We start from the raw sequence: 22,211 nt of genomic DNA, 5'->3' as shown, positions 1-22,211 counted from the left end.
ATCTGTTATCTAGCTACTGTGAACTGTAGACATTTGGGAACCAAGAGAGAGACAGGGAACAACTTTTTCATTCTTCCTGTTACAGTAGGACTTTTTTTGCAGAAGAGACTTCAATTTTCATTAAGGTAGACCAGAAAATATACATTTTACCCCAATGCTTTAGAAATTTGGACGAAGACCTGGGTTCTGACCCTGTATCAAGGACTAATTATGTGCTATATCTTTATCTAGCAACTATAGAATATAAAATGTATAACCAGCCTCTGGAATAGGAATTGGAGCATAAAGTTTTGTGTTCCATGTGACTACTTGTATTTACTGGGATATAGTCAAGTGCTTTCTCTTTCTCACTCAGACATAGTAAATATTGAAATCTAACACAAATTAGCACAGCTTCAAAGAAGCTAAGAGCTGACAGCAGCCAGCTGATTGGGACGGCAAGGCAAATACCTACAGCCATGACTGAGTGCTGTAGGTAGTAAGAGTCTGCTGTCACTTACATGAAAGGACTAACTCCTACTCCGTTTTCAGAGAACATACTTTGAAGGCAATTTCAGAGAAATTCTGTGATTCCCAGACGTGTTTCAGGTATACCCATTTTCTCTGTAGGAGTCCCACAGAAAATTAGATGTTGTAGGTCCGCAGAAATAGTTGCATATTTGATGCTGAACTAGAAAAAAAAAAAAAAAATTCCTTCATATAGCTGTGAGCCTTCACCCTAAGTTAACTACTGGCCTCATTATAAAAAGCAAAAGGTGGCTTCAACTAATCACTTAGCAGTGTCATCTAACTAGCAAATGGTTTCCTCATGATTGTTCTCCCTGAGGCTTTTCTACCTTCTGTAAAAGACTGAATAGCAAATCAGTCAGAGATTGAGAAAAGCACTAGTGCGGTCAGGGAACTTCCAGGTTCCTTTTCCTACTGTAAAGAACTCAATGTCTAAAAGCTGGGCACATGCCTCCTACATGGTAGCAGTACTTTCTAGTCCTCATTTTTAGCTGCTTAATTACTCTTGTGGATTACACAGAAAGGAAACAACTTGACAAGATTTTAATTATGCCTTACATGTACTTTATGAAGCAATTTGCTGATTGACCTGGCAGGAGCTACCTATCCAATAGACAGAAATCTTCAACATCCAGAATTAAGGACCTGACTAAACCCCAAATTTGGCTACAGCGAATTCAGGAACTCTTTTCACAATATCAGAGAGAATGCCAAACAACAGCATACCAACTCCCATGTCCCACCTCCCCCCACCGAAAAAAAAAAAAAAAAAAACACAAAAAAACCCCAGCACACCACCACCAAAACAAACAAACAAAAAAAACAAACCTCAAATGAAACAACAAAAATACCCCACCCAGACACAAAAGCTGTAGACATCGCCTTTCCCCTATGGCACTTGCACTTTGCAGACTCTGAAATACCTTCAAGTTGTAACTTATCTTCCTACTCATAGCTTCCCAATAATGCCTTTATAAGGGCCATGACAGCTTTTCTAAGCCAATCCAAGATAGGTTTTCCAGTGTGGGAGATCAGTTGACCTCTTAATTAACCTCGCTACAGTCACTGTAATCAAACAAGTCTCTCTATCCTGCAAAGCAGGGGTAGAAGAAGTTGGAAAGACTGGGAATCACTAGGGTTGATTCTTGTACCTTGGCACATCTGTGCCAGGGCTGTAATAGCATGTTCCATAGTGGGACTCCTGTAATAGCAAAATTGCTTCCTCTATAAGGCTTGGGGGGGGGGGCAGTAGTCTGATCTTAGAGAATAGAAGTGGGGTTTCTTTTCCATTATATTAAATGGAAAGAGCATTTATCCTGAAGAAGTTCAATTTTGTTTAAAAAAAAAATATATATATAACCTCATTAACGAAATCACCCAGGAAACACATAACCACAGGCCCAAGATGAAATTATTTGGACTGTGTCTAAATGAATAACAAACTAGAAAGAGGACATTTCCATCAGCAACATTCAGATAGTTCACAAATCCTTTACTTCAATACAGTCAAAATACAATAGGATAGGATTTTAGAGGCATAATCCTTTCCCCTGGCATTCAGTGACATGGCAAAGTCAGAAACCACTTTGGAAGGCAGGCCAAGCCACAGAATTTGTAGCCAGTCTGTCTGTAAATGGGTGGGTATTATTTTAATAATAAACAATAATAAGAAAACTGAAACACTGGCAGTAATACTTCCTGAAGGATGATGACAATTACAGCCCACTGTCCTCTGGCAAGGATTAGTTTCACAGCTTTGAGGAATTTCAGATATAATTGAGTAATGTGTCTCCAAAGACCAAAGCTAGCTATGATAGCAGGATGGGAGTTAGCATTAGAAACACCAGGAAAGAATAAATCCAAGTAAGCCAATTTTATTCACGCACACAGAGCCAGATCCAGTAAAGGTTTGCACAGTATCAGTTTCTTTTCCAAGCCAACAGGAACATAAGGACATATGACTCTTTAATAAGTAGGATCTTGAAAGAAATTATGTTGAGCAATCCGATCTCTTCTCTTGCAGCACGACTCTAACTTGGTTGGAGTCACTAACCATGACCCAGTAAAAAGAAAATTCTTCCTTCAGAACCAAGCAGAGACTTACTATTGTAAGATTCTGTGGTTTCTGAGCAAAACTCTCTACAGAATACTAGTATGTATGATATCAATGTCTCTTCATTAAGCCAGTGTAATAAGTATACAAAAATATAATAGTCACTAGATATCTGTCCCAGCTCATAGATGTTATAGTATTCTATAAAGATAGGAAAAGACAATGTAAATTCGCAGTGGTGCTATGCTCTGTAGTACTGTGTTCCTATAACTGGGAACGTTAAAATATTTCTAGCAAAAAATGCTTAATAGTTGTTTAGAGCTGTCAGCTGGGGTAATAATCTCTGCTTTTACAGAAAAGTTTATTTTTACACATTCTTTCTATTTATTCCACTCTCTCAGATTCCAGAATATTCTGAGCTTTCAGTGTCCTTTCACCACATGCAAATTCACTATGGTAGGAAAACAGCCTGCATGATTTAGTATGGTTTACCCATAAACCTAAAACCTCACTGTTGCAAAAGATTTGAACAGGCTCATGTATTACCAATGGCATAAGAGGTAGAGTGCAACAAAGATTTCACATCAGATAACCACAGTACAAAGCACACAATGTTTTGTCCTTTCTGGATGCTCAGCTGATGTGTGTTGGCCTAACTTGACTGGTGCCACTGAAACTTGATAATTTATATACCAATATAGGCTCTACTGACTGGTGCTTAGGACCTCACAGGGGCATTCCTGGTTCTTTTGACACCAGCCTCCCACATGCCCAGCAGTTTGGGTGAAGACATTTTTTAAAATAAGAGAAGTCACCAATATTCCCATCCATCTGTTATTATCAGCCAGGACACAATCAGAAGGGGTTTGTTCTTATTTTTTCAATATGAAAAGAAATGCTCCTAAAGAGGAGAGAAACCAAGAGTTGTGATTAGTGACTTGAGTCAAGTTAGAAGAGCACACCATACATGAATAAACCTGATGAGTAATCTTGATACTGCCTCGACAATACCGAATACAAGTATTTTCGTTAGATGTGTGTGCTGTAGCAAAAGCAATGTTAATGAACCATTATGTGGAATAACAATTACAATAATGGGATATCAAGTTGTGGAGTGTCATTTATCCTGAAGGTAAGAAAATATTTTCTTCTATTTTTTCCTTTTAAGAAGAAAACAGAGAGAAAGTTTAATTTGCATAATTTTTTTCATTATATAGTGTATGCTCTCATTCAACAGCCCATGTACCAACCTCACATTTGGTTGCCAAGTAAAATACATGCAGAATCATAGCTAGTAAACATCTTATTGCAAAAATGCTTGGTTCAAACCTCTAAGTCCTTGCATCTTTTAAAAAAATATTACATACTTTTTATTCTGTCAGAAGGAACAATATGTAACACTAAATGTTAATGTCCACAAATGTTTTGGCTTAGATTTGAATTCAACCATTCTGTAGTTATTCAAGAAGTGAATGGGATCATATCTACTTTTCTTATGATCTTAGTTGCATGTTAATCTTGCTCTGAAGTAGGCAGTGCATTATGAAAGCTTGATTGTAGGAGCTAAATTGTTATTATCACTACTAAGACACGCTGTAGATCTGCTGCATTCTAGGAATGCTGTCAAAGCCCTCTGCATTTTACAGAAGAACACAAATGTCTATGGTTGATGGGATTACCTTTCTTGTATACTCACTACAGCATTTTAGCTTCATTTAAATGCTGTCTTGCACTCTGCTTTCTTGGACCTAACTGTATATTTTTGGGCAACACCTGGTCTGTCAATTTTTTTGTAATGTCAGTTCATGCATTTGTATTGATAATGGGCCTAATCCTCAATGACTTTTCAAGAAACTTCTTCATGCATGACCAGATATGGTCTAGTAAGAGAATAACTGCAGAGACTGCATCTGTCTCTTGCATGGAAGCACAGGCGAGAATGAAGCAAAAGTACTCCCTATGTTATCTCCCTTCAGTTGAAGATCACAAACAAAACCTATGTCCTAGCTCTCCAATTGACCAAGGAAGATAGCTATGCGAGGAGATGCATATTTCATTCATGGTCAAGCAAATTCTTAGGTGTCTCAGCATCAGCCTCGAGAGCTACCTTGTTGAAATGTTTTCAGGTATGTAGTCTAGAAAAGGTTCACCTTAACCAATTTTTGCCATTTCATGTGTCTTTCAAAGAAGTCTTTCAAACCTCATTAAGCTCTTTGCTTATTCATGAATGCTTATTTATGGATCTAAATCTACTGTTTGCTATCAATGTAACTAAGCAATAAATACAGTCCTAAACTTTTAAAAATTTGCTTAACTCAAATGTTTTACATATATTTTACCACCAGTAGGGACCTAACAGCTCTATGTAGCAAAGTTTTAAGAGAGCAAATTATAACAGGAAATAACGGGATTTGCTTACTCTTTTGCAGGTCATACGACTGCATGTGAGAGTTGGATTTAGAGGGAAAGGACCATGTTAGAAGTCTCCAGGTGCATTCACAGTAGCTTTGTAGTTTGGATCAGTAGTTTTGAAGCAACTCTCCCCACCATCTCCAACTTGCCATACTTGTGGCGTCATAGAATCCTCTCAAACTAGATTCCTCCATGATGAAGATAAAGCAGAAGATGAGCCCAAGAAAAGTGTCTAAAGCACTGTTGCTGCTGAAGATGCTCAGTCTACTGGTCCAGACAAAAGCAAGTTCAGAGTGACACAGTCTGTGTGGACACCAGCACCAATCATTCTCTCTATAGACCTGCTTCTACTTTCTAATGTAGCCTTTATGACTAAATGGAGCCTAGATGGTAAAAACGTTGCTGTGAACTGTGTATAACCATTTTCCTTTCTCAAAGCCATTTTTCCAATGTATCAAAGCCTTTGTTAACATCCCAAAGAAGACAGAGGAAATAATCTAAAAGTTCAAATACAGTTCAAAACACTGCAGTCTGGCATGTATCTGTCACTCACTCAGTTGCAATATTGGAAATCTGTCATATACTCTGGAGATGGTTTCTGAAGATCTCTACAAATCTGCTAACAATTTCTGCAGGCATCTCAAGTTTCATAGCAGGACCTGCTGCCTGTCAATGGGAGAGAGTCTTGTACATTCCTGCCTCCTTTGTACCTTGAATCATAAAGCAGAAGTCAAGGAGACAACATGACACAAAATGACCCTAGCCTTCACCCCGTTCCAGACCACTCTGGAGTGGATCATTATATGCAAAGGAAGCTATGTTTGAGATCAGTTACAGAAACTGAGTTGCAAAAATGCAGTTTCACTCTGTTAACATGAATTGGGGAGTGAGCTGGAAGCCACTCCAGTATATAGACATATAGGGCCCACCTTGCATGAGGGGGATATCCTATACTGAAGATATTAATTTTGCAGCATAATGCTCCCTGTAATGTGACAGAAACCATCTGTACCTCAGCCAAGAACTTGGCTTGGTAATATTAAGCCTGCAGGATAAATGAGATAAGAAACATTACAATGCAACCCACATCCTCACCCCCACACTTATCAGTGTTCACGTTAGCTTCTTTACTTCACTGTGAAAAATCAAGTTTGTAAATCTCTATCTTGATAGCATCTAACTTTCAGGTCTATTATTCCTACCCTGACAATCAAGGGCATTGTTGAAGTTTCAAATGTTTTCTTGGCTCAGTTTAGCAGCAAGAAAACCTGAGGATAATTAATAAGGCCAGTACTGATTGGAATCTGCCAATCAGAGACAACAGCTAGGGTTTTTGTAGGTAAAGAAAATTCTCTCTTCTGATATTTGCATGATGCTAGATAATTCAGGATCACTTTTCATTAGCTGAACTTGAGGATGTCATTTGAGCTTTTAGAAGGCCCAGTCTCATTATGTCGGATTCTACAGAAGAGCTGTTTTGCATCACTGAATCTCCATTAAACATCAACTGACAACACTGAAGTGTTGGTGAAAGAGAAATCCTTAAATGTAACATTAGTGATCAGTGTGTAATTGTCCCATTAAAATTCATGAAGTTACCAATGATTGTTTTTCTCCAATAAAAGTATTTTACTAGGTGACTGTGTATTTGATATCATATCATACTTTAGGGAAATTTACAACCAGGGTTTGGTTTTGTTCTGTTTTTTTTTAATCAGACAAGCATGATAATTGCAGATAATTATGAATTATGCAGATAATCTGAATTATGCAGATAATTCAGATTATCTAGTATTTCCACCTTTTAACATAACTTGCAAATAGTTTATAAGAATCAAAGTATGAGGTTTCCATTTTAATACTTGGTTTAGGAGTCTCTTCTTGCTATCAGCTATGGCAGAGGCTAAGAAAATCAAGATTTGTCACCTTCTGATATATTACGGCCACCATCATCAGCATTCAGTCTCCCAGTTCTTCCACTTCAGGTTCCAGAAATGGACTATGATTTCACCAGTTATCAGACCTCTAGACTATGATTTCATTAGTTATCAGACCTTTCTTCTTTCTCTCATTTTTAAGCAAACATCTGGGTAAGGTTAGTGAGCCTTTCTTGCTACCCGTCTTGGTCCTTGAGAAAAATCTTAACTGTTCAAAAAGATAAAACATAATAAAATTATCTTCATCTCTTTAACTTCTTAAATATGCAGCTGGGGAACATGCCATGTTTAGTTGGTCCAGAAATATAGATTGAGGACCTGATGGAAAAATATACTGTCTATAAAGGCATCAAAGGCATGTGTCCCATCAAAGTCTGATTTTCATGGAGAAGGTGTGAGACTGGTGAGGCTCTCCCTGATAAGAAATTGAGATGTGGGCAAGATATGCAACTTAGAAATGCTCAAGATCTCCAAAATTAGATGCAGTGCTTTAGGGATCCTCACTCTTCTTCAAAGCATCTTATGCAACTTTTCTTTTTGTTTCCAAATACTACAATACTTCTCCTGAAACTTCTTCAGGAACTTCTAATTCAGGAGGGAGAAATGAGATAGATTTGATTCAATTCATTGATATTCCTACAGTTACCATGCTTTTGATGAAGAAGAATTGTTAGAACTGTATGCTAGCCTTATCCATATCAGCTGAATGAATAACTGGATGCTCTTCAGGAATAGCTAATCAACCTCTTTTTATTCGTAGGCCTGTTACTGCTTACTCTGAGGGCACGCCAGTGTTAGCAGTGACTTTTAGTATGTGAGCCAGCATGCTTTTAAAGAGTACTAGTGTGCTATCTGAATCTTATGTCTATTTTTTCCTAATTACTTGAAATCTGGTACATCGTGAAGTATTAGCTAATTCAGTCATTTTGCTCATGCAGCACTCAACTGATGAAAGGTCTGACACGGTCAAGCAAGGAAGGGGAGCAGAAAAGTTCCAAAGGAGGCAGCTGCTATTAACAGAGAAAGACCTATGTCCCTCCTGACTCAGACACATTTCAAAAGCCAGTGTTTGAAGAAGGAAAAAGCTCTGAATGCCTTTTTAAATAATCGAGGGCTCCAGAGATTTATATCAAATGTAAATCTAGTACTCTTGATACACATCACTGCCCATCAAAGAAATTTATGGGTAAATAACAGCAGGGTTTTTTGAGGGTTATGGGTAAAGACAAAGAACTAAGAAACCCTTATGGGGGTGTCAGGAAGCTATTTATCATGTCAGACCAGCACCATAGACACAATGTTCTGTAACCCAAGAGGGGAACATGTAACATCTTTTTCAAAGGGTCTTCTAAGATGAATATTATTATCATTGTTGTTTATTTTTTCAGAATTTTCCTAAAATGTACTGAGGAGATGCTACTAACTTTCCTAGTGCTGAAGTGTTTCAGTAGGGCTTTCCTTCCTCCTGCCCTTAAATCTCCTTAGGCATCTTACCATCTCCTCATAACAAACAGTGCTGCCTACATAGGTTTAGGGAAGTTGACATTGTCTAGCTTCTCTGAGGAGAAAGGAGAAGGAGAAAGTGGAAAACTACACCTCTTTTTAAGGAAAGACACAATCCTCCTTTTTCTCCACCTCACGGTATCCTTGCTTTGATATCATACAATTATATAAAACGAGCCAAGAAGTGGAATCCATGCCTGTCTCTCATAGATGGTAAAAGAGAATGAAGCATTTATTTTCAAGAAACTTTCTGCCTTCTGTAGTCAGGCAGAATTTGCATGTAACATTGGTTATCATCCTAAAAGGGCATAAAGCAGTGTGCTGGTTTTGGCTGGGATACTTTGTACATAGCTATGTTTTGGATTTGTGCTGAAAACAGTGTTGATAACACAGGGGTGTTTTCGTTATTGCTGAGCAGTGCTTACACAGAGTCAAGGCCTTTTCTGCTCCTCACACCACCCCACCAACGAGCAGGTTGGGGGTGCACAAGAAGCTGGGAGGGGACACAGCTGGGACAGCTGACCCCAACTGACCAAAGGGCTATTCCATACCATATGACATCATGCTCAGCATATAAAGCTGGGGAAAGAAGAAGGAAGGAGGGGATGTTCGGAGTGATGGCGTTTGTCTTCCCAAGTAACCATTATGCATGATGGAGCCCTGCTTTCCTGGACATGGCTGAACACCTGCCTGCCGATGGGAAGTAGTGAATGAATTCCCTGTTTTCCTTTGCTTGTGCATGTGGCTTTTGCATTACCCATTAAATTGTCTATCTCAACCCATGAGTTTTCTCACTTTTACTCTTCTGATTCTCTCCCCCATCCCGCTGTGGGGGAGTGAGTGAGTGGCTGTGTGGTACTTAGCTGCCTGCCAGGTTAAACCATGACAAGCAGAAACAGTAAAAAATCTAGCTTCCAAAGGATAGGTTTTCCTGTGCTTGTTCTATTTTTAATCATTCAGAACCATTGCATCCTGCAGCTTTTAGAAGTAAAAATATTTTTACTCCTATTCTCCCAGTTAGATGTGTTAAGAGACATCTCAAACCCAGCCAAACAAGTAACGAAAACACTACTAGAATACAGAGTAACAAGCTTTGTGTTACATGAATAGTTTTTGTATCAATATTCATTTACTGCCAAATTGCAAATTCAGGCTGATTCCCAATGCCAGTCTAAAATATACAAGCAGCACCAATCAGTCAAGCTTTATTGCATCTGCTTTTGTTGTGGCAGAATTCTATATCTTATTAAAAAATGCAATAGGAATACACAGTGGAAGTATACAACACAAATACAAACTAAAATACCTAGTAAAATACAGCAAAAGATAAATTGATTTATAGTATAAGTTAATGTTAACACAGCAAATGCTCTATAACAGCACTGCTGAGAATATTCTAGCATCATATTGCTATACTCTCTATAGTCCCATATCACACTGTTACCTCTCAGGAATTTATGTCTGTTTAACCTTTCAAGTTCTCCTAACTGTGCTAATGACAAAAAGGATTCTTTTCTCCCCTCTCAGCAAATAACCAAGCAAAATATTTATTTCCTGGTTATCTATTTTAATATTAGAACTGGGTTCAATTCTCCTTTCCTATAGAAAAGAAAATGCTCATATTTCTACTCCCCCTGCTTTTACAGAGATGCTTCCTTTAATTGGCAGTCTGTGCTTTTATGTCACAGATGAATGATAACAAAGATGAGGGGGTGGATGAAGAGGATCTTTTTTCCTTTAAGCAGCCATGACTATATAATTTTTTATTTTACTTCAGTTTCTGTCTTTGATCCTCCATCCTCAGTTCTAAAGTTGAAGTACACTCCTGCCCTGTATTCTTTTCCTTTGAATATGAGCATAGCAGGTCTGATCCTCAAGCTTTCTTGTGCTAAGCACCCCAAAATTCCTCCTGATATTCCTGTGCCTGCATCTTCCTTAGCAGACCTTGGTAGCAAGAGTTAGCAGAAAGACTCCTACTCTATTCAGGTTTTCCCTCAACTCTCTTTTAGGGTCTATGACCTAGCACAGGAAGGCAAGACCAGGACATTTTTGATCAGCTTATACAGAAGTTAAATATATTATATGAAAGAATAAACTAAGTACATATGGCTTTGGGCACTGGAAAGATTTAATCTGGAGCCACAGGTCTGGTCTTTCTGTTTTCTCACAAATTATAATTCAACTCAACAAAATTGAGAGCAGAGCTAAGCTTGGGTAAGCTTTTCCAAAAAAGCCACATCTTTGTTTAAGCATACTGCATAGTGATGTATACCATTTCTGCAAACAAAGCATTTACGCTCTTACATACACCTTTCCAAACTGATACAATTCTAGTGGCTCCTACAGATTTACTGATACTTTACACAAGCTCCAAACCCACATCTAAGATTCTTAACTGTCAGGATCCCCTTTGTTTTGCTTAAAACTAAAGTAAACATCATAGTTAAAACGGCTTCTTCCTGCATCAAATCACACTTCTCTGAGATGAGCCATCTCCCCCTTTTCTGCCTATGTGAGTTGCATTCTGCCTGCCTGCCCTGTCTAGGTGTGCAAGCACATATATGCACATAAAAACACTTCTGCGATTTGTGCATTTTCTTTCACCTGCCATAGTGATCGCAGCATTAGTTGTTCCAACAGTCGATCCATATTACAGTTCCTAGTAATGTTAGTAAACTGGTGGCGTTGGACCAATTGCTATATATTATCAGCAATCTCAACAGGAAAAAGTATCACAAGACAGTCTTTTGTCTTAAATTCTTTGATTGCCAGAAGCTAGAAAAATCAGTATGTAGCTGAAGTAATGAACAGCCTGCTGTATGTATTGCCTGTGAAATGAAATCAAACATTGATTTTTTTACATTCTAGAAGACTTAAAAGTATTTTCAAGGTATTATTCATCCTTTTTATTTTCCATCCTTTTCTTCTCTATCTTGCAATAACCAGAAGGAATAAGAGACACTGGAGTTTAGAAAAAGAGTGGAAACATCCTGAGATTTTCCTATTGGATTTTACATCAATGTATTCTTAGAGCAAGGGGTGTAAACTGCAGCCCCCATAATCAGCTTCAGTAATATGGAGTATTTGGGACCAAGAATCTGAATTTTGCTCAGTGAGGAAATTAGATTAGGATTTGAATTAGGAGTCAAACCCACCTTCAGGATTTATCTTTTTAACTCTTACAACCTTTCTTTCAGTGACACTTGACTATTTATTCAGGTGTAGCCAGTCATGCACACCTGCTGCCTGCTCTTCCCCCAAACAAGCCAATTCAGGCTCAGAAGCTGCACAGCTGCACGCCTGCGCTGCTTCATCCTGCCTCCCCACGGCAGCACAGACTCAGGCTCAATGATAGCCAAGACAGCAAGGCTATGCCAGTTCCAAGGAGAAGTTTTTCTCACGCGAGTCAGAGACTTGAACAGGCTACACCTTGCTGTATAGACATGTTCTATTGTTGAAGTAAATTTTTTTTTTTTCATGGACAATACTAGAAAAATATATCATGTAAGCGGCTGTTTTAAGTAAATAACCTTGGACTAGCTTTTGTTAGACGTTATCAGCTATAGTAGCTTGCTAAAGAGGCCTTACAGTCTACAGCATGACTTTGAAGTAGGCTTAGGTTGCAGCTGTAGAAGATGAAGAATTGGAATTCAGGTGATAGATTCAGTTCTTGGCTGCATTACAGATTTTTCAACTGTCTTTGGGAAATAACTTAGTCATTCAAGCTGGGATTCAGCCCTGTTACGCATCTCAGGTTGTGCTGGCATCTAAGCTTTGTTGGCCTCTTCTTTTCTCATTCCCCACATGCTTATATACTCCTATCAGTCATTTGGCATTTATATTATGTTGACATCTACATTTAGAAGTCTAAAGCTTCTTACACCTCTCAGGTGACCCTTCACATATGCTCAGCACACAAAATTCTGACAATCTTGACATCTCAGATTTGTGTCCAAGCCCTGTCATGGTGTTTCTCCTACTTCCAAGACATTTACACTCCTCTGTTGCTGTCCTTAAAGTCCTTACTTTTGGTCATACCTGAATTATAATTACCCTATCCTACCAGATTAGATCTGACATTCCTGAAGTAGAAAGGAGGCTTGAACACCAGATGAAAGCACTGATTCCTTAAGGGCTTGTCTTGGCTGGTAGATTAGTAAACAGTGAGAGACACGACATAACAAGTGCAGGATTTTTCCAGATGGAGTGGCTGTTAGGATAGGGCTGTCTGGCAGAAGCTGTAGGTGACACCCTAGATTATGACTAAGAGCAAGGCTGTGGATAGTTTTGGGAGTTAGAAAGCAAGCAACAGGGATTTCTGAGTTTGGTGGGGGCAGGACTGGAACAGGGAATATGACATTACTGTGGATTGCTATCCACAAGTGTAGTAAGAGATGAGAGAGAGGCCCCTGAGACAAGCAAATACAGTAGTGACATATACCACCTAACAAGTCCTGGGAAGAAATGCAAAGACCTTCTACCAACTCCAGCTTCCTACATTTCACATATGAACACTGACATTTTTCTGTGATGTACTCCTTGCTGAATATGTAAAAAGCTTCACAAGCCTCAAGTTTTAGGTGAAAAAGGCTCTAAGTATTCTTTTGGTCTCAGTCCAGGCTCAGACCGTGACTCAGTCTGGGTTATTTAGATGATATCTGGCCTCTCCTCCTGACCAATCCCTCTCACTAGATGGCTATTCCATCCTCTTTCTCCTAAACAATAAAATGAACACAACTCTAGTAAGAAAGGCATGCCAAGACCAAGTGAAGTTCAAGGAAACAAAGGATTTATTACAGAAGAAATATACGACATGTAGAGAAGGGAGGACTGCACAGTCAAGATCAAAGAATATCAGGATGCTATTTGACTGTCTTGTTGTTGTGTGGAAGTGTAGTGGAAGTGTGACGGAAGTGAGATGCAGGTGAGAGTCGTCTCGAAGTGTGGAGTCAGTGTGTCCTTCCTCCTAGACATTTCTTGACATCCAGCACTGTAACCAAAGAGAGAAGTAGCCCATTTTGTAGCATGACTCCAGAATCCTCAGTCAGGTGTTCTTTTTCCACCAACTTTTTCACATCAGGAGCTAAACACTAAAAGTTCAGAGGAGGATGTACAGACACAGTTATGGCATGGGTTGGTTATGCCACAGTTACAGCTGTTATGACCACAGCTATAGTCACCAGGTCCTGGATGAGAGTATGGGTTCTCTGGCTTTAGGAAGAGCTTGTTTGCTGTCTCAGGCTCAATATAGGCTGTCTGGCAAAGCAACTGTAAAGAATGTGGGCAGAAGGCCCTCTTCTACTCTGTTCTTGAGGAACAAGTTCTGCTCCTTCTACTCTGTTTTTGAGGAACAATTTTCTTGTCTACCTATTGGGACTTGATTCTAACACAGAGAAGGCTTTTTGTTGGATTTTATTTTTCATGCTCCTTGCTCTAACAAGGAACTGTGATACCAAACCATCTGGGTTGGTACCTGAAGTACTTGATTTCTTGCACATGTACTGGGGCTGGACATCTTCTCCTGTATTTCCTCCACTCTCCTTTCCTGATGCATTGCTTAGCTGATGTCTCTAAGCCAGCTTCTGCTGACCATGAACATCAGCTTGAATCCAGACTCAGGCACTGATGAGCTGCAGAGTGCAAGGATCAGGAATGCCTGACAGGAGTGAGGACTGGGAAAGCTGTAGTTGTGTCACTAAGATTGTTTTTGTATTTAAATTTGAACTTGTTTTCAGTTCTAACCTCTTCCTAGTAGCGTGGACATGTTTCTGACTCTCACCATTGACAATCAGAGAGTGTGGAACTTACTGTCAAGGCTGAACAGAGATATATGACCTACCCATTTCCTCCACTGTCAGTTCTGAAACAACAAAAATGATCAGGCTGCATAGTTACTGTGACATGTTATGAATAGATGGCCCACATCCACACTGTGACATTCAGTGGGCCAGAAAGCATCATCTCATTGCTGGTAGTGCCTGTTCTTTTCTGTCTGTACTGAGTTCTCCTATTGATCGCTGGGCCTTGCAATATTTCTTTAGAAGTGGGGGTGGTGGGGTGACTCTGGGGTCTTTTTACAAAACAGAGTTTTGACAGCTATGATGAAGGAGTGCATCTGTATGCAGAAGCAGGTAAAAGGTAGAGGGTGAGGGAAAGGTAATGATTTGTAGATGTTCTGTGAATACCCTGCAGGCAGAATGATGCCTAAATGACAGGTGAACCTAAAAGGATTGATAGATTTCCACAAGAGTTAGACTCTTTATCTTTGTTGTGCTGAAATTTCTCAGCTGTAAAATGGGGATAATTATATTTTCTTCCTTTCACCTGTTTTCTGTTTTCTTTATAAACAGAATTGTCCTTCTTCTTTGCTCACCCTTTCCTAACATTTCCATAGCAACACACAACCCATAGAAGTACCTGTAACTATTTCTTTCAAAAAGCACATAGGGAAGAAAACCACTATTTCTATGAAAACATTAAGATTTAAATTTTTTTTTATATATATATCTCCTTATTTCCAGGACTGAATTTCTCCAGGTTCAAACAACAAGACTTTAAAAATAAATTGGCTTGAAAACCAAAATCCAACTGAACTGAGCTCTCCTCCTATTATAAAGACCAGGCCTGTGCCTCCACTCAGCATCTCCATTCTCAGCAAATTGCTAACAGATGATTTTAAGACTACTGAATGTTTTGTGGCGCAAGAGTATTAAATAATGCTAGGTATTTGTAAATGGCATAGTGCAAGTCCCATAAGCAGCACTAAAAAGCAGAGGTAATTTCATTAAAATCAGCAGAGTTCCGTTGGTACAGTGCAAATATGTGAAACCTGAATCAGCCCACTCTGTTGTTCACTAATTACAGTGATGACTGATTAAATACTTTAGTTTGAAACCACATTTTTATTGTGGCATAGTAATCACCAACCTGAATCTCAATGCCATTTTTACCAAAACTATAGAAAACTTTCGCTTATTTAATTCCTGACTGCCATAATCTCTCCCTCATTTAGTCAACAGTAAAGTATCTAGGCATTGTTTATGCTACAAAATTTCAATTCAATGGTAAAATAACTTTGAGTTATTGTGTAATTATTACAGATGGGTGCAACACATCCACAAGGTAACATAGGCCACAATATTCCATGCGCTGTCATAGCAGATATCTGGAACCTTATTGTTTCTTCATGAGGCCCATTGGTTACAGCAGATTGTCAGGAAGATGATATGAGACTACTACAGTGCTACACGTCGCTATATAAACCCCAGACATCCATAGGAAATACCCCAGTTTAAAAGTTCACCACTGCCTACGCATGTAATTGAGAGCTTTTCTGCCACTTAAGAGTGAACTAAGAGCATTTTTAGTTGTTTTAATTATCTTTTTCTTTGTATGTCAGTTCAAACAAACTTGCATTATATGAAACATGAGATCAAAGACTCTAGTTCCGGATATGATAAATAAAGGTGGGTTTTATTGTTCGAGAAAGGCCACCTAATAAAACAAGGTCCAAGTAAGTTTGATGGACCTTAATTTGCTAGGTTGGGCGTTATGACCTGACACAATGAGCTTATTGCTTGGTATATAATTGCAACTAGAAAATGGTTTCTAAAAGTTGACAGATGTTAGAGGGGTTTTATATCTACTTTTACTTACTTTGACAGCTTAGAATTGTGATGTGAGGAGGCTGCCAAGATTTTGTAGTGCAATTAAGTGACAAGCAAACTTTAAAGGGATTTAGAGTTAGGCTGTAAGTTGAAAACCAGGCTCATGTCTGGATTTAGATTTTATTTCAATGGAATGCTTTCCTGTTTTCCTGCCCTTAAGCTTTGGCTCCTTCAGCAACAGACGCTGAAAATAAGTTACAAAATTGAGGTCCTGCAGCAAAGCACACTCACAAGAAAATGCTTTTCACAAAATTCTGGAATTCTCCTTGTTATCTTTCTTTATTCTACATGGACTTTCCATATTTCTCACTTTCCACTATGTATTCCCTTTCCTCCATTTTAATAATAGTCCTATAGCTCCTTTCTGAGAGCTTCAGGGTTTTTTAGTTCCCGGTTTTTGTTTCTTGTACATGCAATTTTTCCTTTCAGTGTTTTATTTCTTTTTCTTGTGTTCTCTTTTTTTTTTCTTTTGACTCTTTCTGTAAGATTTCGGTCATGTGCTAGTTAAACTTTTTTTTTCCCCACTGCCTTCTACTTTCTCGACTGACGTATTGTTTTTCCTAGTCCTTTAAGTTAGCCCACTCTGAGCTTTGCATAGCATTCCAGGGCTTTTTCCAGTACTCATGCTAAGTTATTTTAAGATGGTTTAGCTATCTCTACACAACAGTGCAATCTATTACATAGATGCTATCTGTCTTTAACCTACTTAGTTCAGGTATCAATTACAGTGCATTGGCCCAAACAACAGATGAGTGGCCATGTGTCAAGAGTTTTTGGCAGGCCCCTAAAGCCCGTATTTTCATTGTAATTGATACATGAGCTAGCTATATCAATTTGAATACAGTCCATAAGTTAGATCAGCTACAGGCATATTCATGACTGCAGTATCACAAGTTTTCATTCCAAACATGCCTCAATGTGCTCTTACCATGTTTGCTTTTTTCCTTTGGCCCATTTAGCCTCATGTTTCACTAGCAATGTGTGGAATCAAAGAAAGTACCTGGAATTAAGCATTTTCCTAGGAGATCTTTAATGCAAGTAATAGCTTTTTCACTGAGGAGTACCTCCCCTTATGGTCTCCAGTCTTCCAACTTTTCACTTCTTTCAACTCTATGTAACAATTACATGAGTACATATTATTAAAGAATGTAACACTTTTAACAAATTGACAACCAAAAGCTTTTCGCTCTAGTGAGCTTAAAATCTCCATGAAGTTTGCATGAAAATATGGGGCATTAAAATCAGGCTATTGAGCAGCAGATGTATAATTGTTACACTGAAGACAATGGCAAAACTCTGATTAACGCCAGTGAAGCCCAAATTCTACCTAAGAAAACCTGAGGTACCATTCTAGCGCTAGTCAGACTTCTCATATGATGAAGACAAAAGGAAACAAAAGGCTTTTAAGAAAGCATTAGAATCCAGTAAGTTGAAAATTCAACACTTGCTCCCCTCAGCTGCAAAATATTAAGCATACATGTGCCTACTTACAGAAATGTCCCTGAAGCAGATGCCAACTGTTTTCTTATGATAGGGGTAACTTGAGACATTTACTCGCAGATCAATTCCACCTTTTAGTCTTAGATACTCTCCTTCAACAAGGCATAGCTTGAAAAGATTTGGCTTTGAGTCAAGCAAGCTAATTCCTCATTTAAATGCAATGAGTAATAGACATATAAGTAAACAGGAAAAACAGAACTTATTTATTACAAAAGAAAATTTAGCCTCCACTGGTAAAAGTAAAGTATTTTGCAGCTAGTGTTCTCAAAGTTGGAAAAAGCAGCCCCTCCACTAAGGAAAGGGACTGTATGATTTACATTATGCCACAAGACTGACGGAATGATGAAAAATACATCAAGCATTCTGAATGCCACTAATAAGCAAAGCAATGCAAAGTTCACACGGGATACAGCAGAGGGACTGGCGCAGTGCCTATTGAACTTTGGGTTAGAGCACTGTGGATCTGCTTCAAAGAAACTTTCATGCTCAGCACATCATAACATGAATCTGTCCCTTTAGCTTTTTAACCTGCTTTGAGAGCTAAGCTTTGTCGGAGTTACAACTATAATTGGGTCAGGGAACTCCAGTCCAACCTGCCTGTCACCAGATGCAATTACAGGATTGTTTCAAACTTGTCTAGGGAATGAGGGTTAACTGTGTTCCTATAATGTGTCCTGGATATGGGGACATGGCTCAGTCCTATGTGCTGTGTGGCTCTTAAGCCATGCTGTAACTGCATCTTGGAGATGGGAACCTGGAATCCTTTACAGCTGCAGTGCAGGACTGACAAAAATAAACCAAAAATAACTGTATTCAAAGGGAAGGCTATCTCTTTCCCTTCCCATGAGAGTTCCAAGAAACCCAAACTTTTTACCTACTTAGTATTTACATTAGCCTGCTTTGAACTGCTCTTTCATACCTTAAACATCACTACAAAAATTGCTTGCTACTTCCCCCCTAAATAGTAAACTAATCAGAGACTGGAGGAACTTCATCTTTATTTATTAGGCTCTTCTGATTTAAAGAGATTGTGAGTTCCATCACACATCTGGTGGCTGAAAGCCTACCAAGGAGACCAGGAACACTAACAGCCTGAGGCTGTTCCCTCCAGCACATCTGTCAGACAGCAGCTGGGAACTGAAGTGACCAATGTAAGACCGCTGGCAGACTCTGCCAAAAAAGCTCCTGCGAAATGCAGGATGCAGAATCTTGCCATGTGTTTATAGGCCATTTGTTAGTGTTCCCTGAGGCTGTAATTAAGACTTTGCACTGGGAATGAGAGGGCAATCATTGTGTTGTGCAAAAAACATCACACCTCCATGAAGGAAGAAGATCGTTTGATCTGCGTTTTTTAGGATCACAACTGTGAGAGACTGAAAGACCTTCCTCATAGAACGTCAGGGGACAGAAACATGTCTCATGATATACTTTAAGGATGCATTAAACGGAGCTCACACCCTTACGGACCATCAGCATAAAGACTCAGTTGTCAGTGGTAAACTTCCCCCTTTATGTCCTTTTTCCTTGTTTTACAGTAAGTTAGTGATACATTTCCTGCAATGAAAAAAAAGCTTCTCTAACAAAGGGGATTCTTTTATGTTATTTGTTATAAATCCTAATAAACTGTCAGTTACAGAAGAAGACAAAAACTAAACCAAAGAACATTTCTCACAAATTAGAAAGTCTTATGTCACACAGAGTTAAGGATTCAGGTGTATTTTAAGAAACTTCCCTGAAGGCAGCCTCTGGCTTCAGTTTCATGAGAAGGATAGGGTACAGCAGCATCCTCTACTAGGGTCAACTCATTTTAAAATGTTGCCGTTTAAAAAGGCAGCCAGCCGTTCTGAGGCCAGATATCTGTTCTATGCAAAGCACATTTCCTCCTTTCCCCAGAGGAGGGCAGAAATACAAGGCCGAGCATGTGATTTCTACCTTCAAGATTTGAGAGACATGTCCTTCGTCTCACAGTAACCATCAAGACAAAATGACTTGAAGCCAAACTGTTCCAAAGAGAATTTAACAGCTCTTGTACAATGCAGTGAAAGCTTTTCTGGATGACTTTCACATGATTTTCTGGGGAGCAGCAAGATTTCAGACTTCAACTTCCTTTTCCTGATGTTCAGCAAATACTGCTTCCTCACATGAGGTATTTACTCACTATAAGCAATGGTCTGGCAATGTAAGAAAAGAGGAAAGGTACATACAGCACTTCCCACAGATTATTTGCTGTATGAGATGTTCAGCTTGATCACTTGTATAGTATACTAGTTTTATTGGTAAACTGATTCTATCAGAAAGCATGAGTTTTCATAGTTGTTTTCATAGTTGAAAGTGAGAAACTCAGTACTGGTAATCATGACAAAACAGACCTATGAAAAAATTCATTAAGAAAGCTGTCTTTGTAAAAGGAAATTTTCCAAGAACATCAGTCCTTAGGGTGACCTTAATGATGACTGTATTGATCCCCAGGGGGGAAATTATTTTAGGTGACAGACTGTATTGAAAATCATGCTGTTCTCAATTCTTTATGTGCTCAGTCTTTTCCTCTTCTTCTAGTGGGAGAGCCTGCAAGATCTTGAAATGCACAGAAAAGGGCAAGCAAATTAATCTTGCTGTTCTCAGGGCATCACAAGATCCTGGAATATTTGCACAGAAACTAAACTTGTCACACTCTGGACTAAATCATCTCTCTCGCTGGCATGTTGTTGTTCTCTGGTCCTACTCCTGGAGCATCCTGGAGAACAAAGCAAGATTCTAATAGTTGTCATGACAATTGATATTAAATTTCGGGTGGCATGCCCCACATATCCCCCCACCTACACTGTTTGGAGTTGAAATCTTGGCTCAAGATTTGAGTGTGGAAGTTTAAAGTGGCAGTTTACCTGAAGACACAGACACCTGGTTTTCAAACACGGATATTACCACAGACTCAGATAAAGGGAGAAACATGCTCAACCTCTGAAAGAGTTTGCTCCATTACTACATATGATATTGATGCTTCCCATCCTTAAAGAGACAATGATGAGTGCTGCCACCAGCACCATGCAACGCTATTGTAACTTAAAAAGAAAAGACCATACAATATGAGTAAAACAAAAGAACAGTCAAACCAATCGCACTAGAGGAAGTTCAAGTGCTGTCTCATTTTCCCACAGTACTTTCAACCATAAATTTATTCAGTTTTCTCTAAACCTGGTATATGGAAGTTCACAGCTAATTGGGCCTGAAATTATTTTTTTCTACAATTGATTGGGAGTGCAAACCTGGGAACACAAACTTGAAATCCAGACCGAAGGCCATTTAAAAACGTGGCCCCATGGTGTTAGCTGTTCTGTTGGCTGCCTTTCAGAGCAATTTGAAACCGATCCGCTCTTCAGCAGCACAATGGAGCAATTTGCTACCCGGTTATCATAAACAGAACAAGTAAACAGCAGTGTCTAAGAGGAGTTACAAAGCCTTGTATACTCAAGGTCACAGTTTGGGCGAATGGCTTAGCTCAGCTCCAACAGATGTATAAGAACCCGTGGCACAAAAGCATGTAAGCTTTTGTGTACTGATGGCAGGGGGATGAGCAGCACAGATGAGCAGGCTGAAGCCTCTACAGCATCATCCACGCGCATATGTGTGTGGCACAGGGGATGTTTCACAGCCACCTTCCTTGAGTCTTCCTGAGAAATGTGCAACTGTGATAATAAGCCTCAGGATATTCCAAAACTTTACACTGCTCAGGCAGGCCCAAAATATTGAGAAGGTCCTTTATAACTGATTTCAGAAATTAGCATTGTTTTCTTAATCCTCAGTTCTTTTGAGGCATTTGTGAAATCAAAATGGAACAGTAAAAGGCACAACCAGCCAGAAAAAGCCGGTTGAAAGGTGGTATCGTCCGTATTGATTTGAGCCATCACAGCACCCACGTATTATTGTGTGCACTGTGGGGGAGACCTTAATTAGTTCCTTAAACATTGTCTACCAATGCTGTGCATTGTTAAACATTTATTTTCTCCCTCCCCATCCCTGCCCTGAGAAAACTGCATTTAGTAGAGGGTAAAGCAAACTCTAAACCTGTACTGCAGTTTATAAAGCACTTTTACATCCCTCAAATGACAGTTGTTATATATGCATCGCATTGTCTTTTCCAACTCTGCTCCTCAAGCATTCAGAAGAATAAGGTATTTATGGTTCAGACACTAAAATTGTCTCTGATGTTTGACTCTAATGTAGGGAACCCATTACACCAAGGCATAGTTTTAGGCCATCACCACCCAATATGTAAAAGCGAACACAAACTTTACCAGCCAGCAGAACAGTTAACATAAATGTATGATAAAGGAAGCATTTATTGGCAGAAAACACGAACAGAAATTGAACGAAGAAATCCGCCCAGTATCACAATTATACCAGAGGAAGAGACTTCAGAAAAAAATCTTACTATACCTTTAAAAAATGAATGACATTTCTGAGGTACTCACTTTAAATAGAAACAATGGTCTCTCTCACAGTTAAGTTCATTTTTTTTCCAAAGGAGTGAATTTTCTTTCAGTGACAGAGAAAAGCTCTAATACTGGAAGATGGAACAGAAATTTTATGTGAAGTTCTGAATTTTTTTTCCTCGTATACACGCCAAATGTTAGC

General features: G+C 39.0%; 1 long non-coding RNA gene across 5 annotated transcripts in view; it reads right to left on the bottom strand.

Moving 5' to 3' along the window:
* Window positions 1–22,211, bottom strand: part of LOC148051406 (uncharacterized) — a 291,091-nt gene that overhangs the window by 221,415 nt on the left and 47,465 nt on the right. For 3 of the 5 annotated variants that reach the window (XR_015699859.1, XR_015699861.1, XR_015699860.1), the window contains exon 3: window positions 22,049–22,140. The exons of the other annotated variants lie outside the window; for them this stretch is intronic. This is a non-coding gene — a long non-coding RNA (uncharacterized LOC148051406). The remainder of the gene's footprint in view (window positions 1–22,048; window positions 22,141–22,211) is intronic. 5 annotated transcript variants of the gene reach the window in all.

This window comes from Nipponia nippon, unplaced genomic scaffold, assembly GCF_047370975.1.
Source record: "Nipponia nippon isolate SJK-2023a ecotype South Korea unplaced genomic scaffold, ASM4737097v1 scaffold_6, whole genome shotgun sequence".
Taxonomy (NCBI): domain Eukaryota; kingdom Metazoa; phylum Chordata; class Aves; order Pelecaniformes; family Threskiornithidae; genus Nipponia; species Nipponia nippon.
Note: the sequence above shows the minus strand (reverse complement) of the source record. Positions and strands in the feature narration are given on the sequence as shown.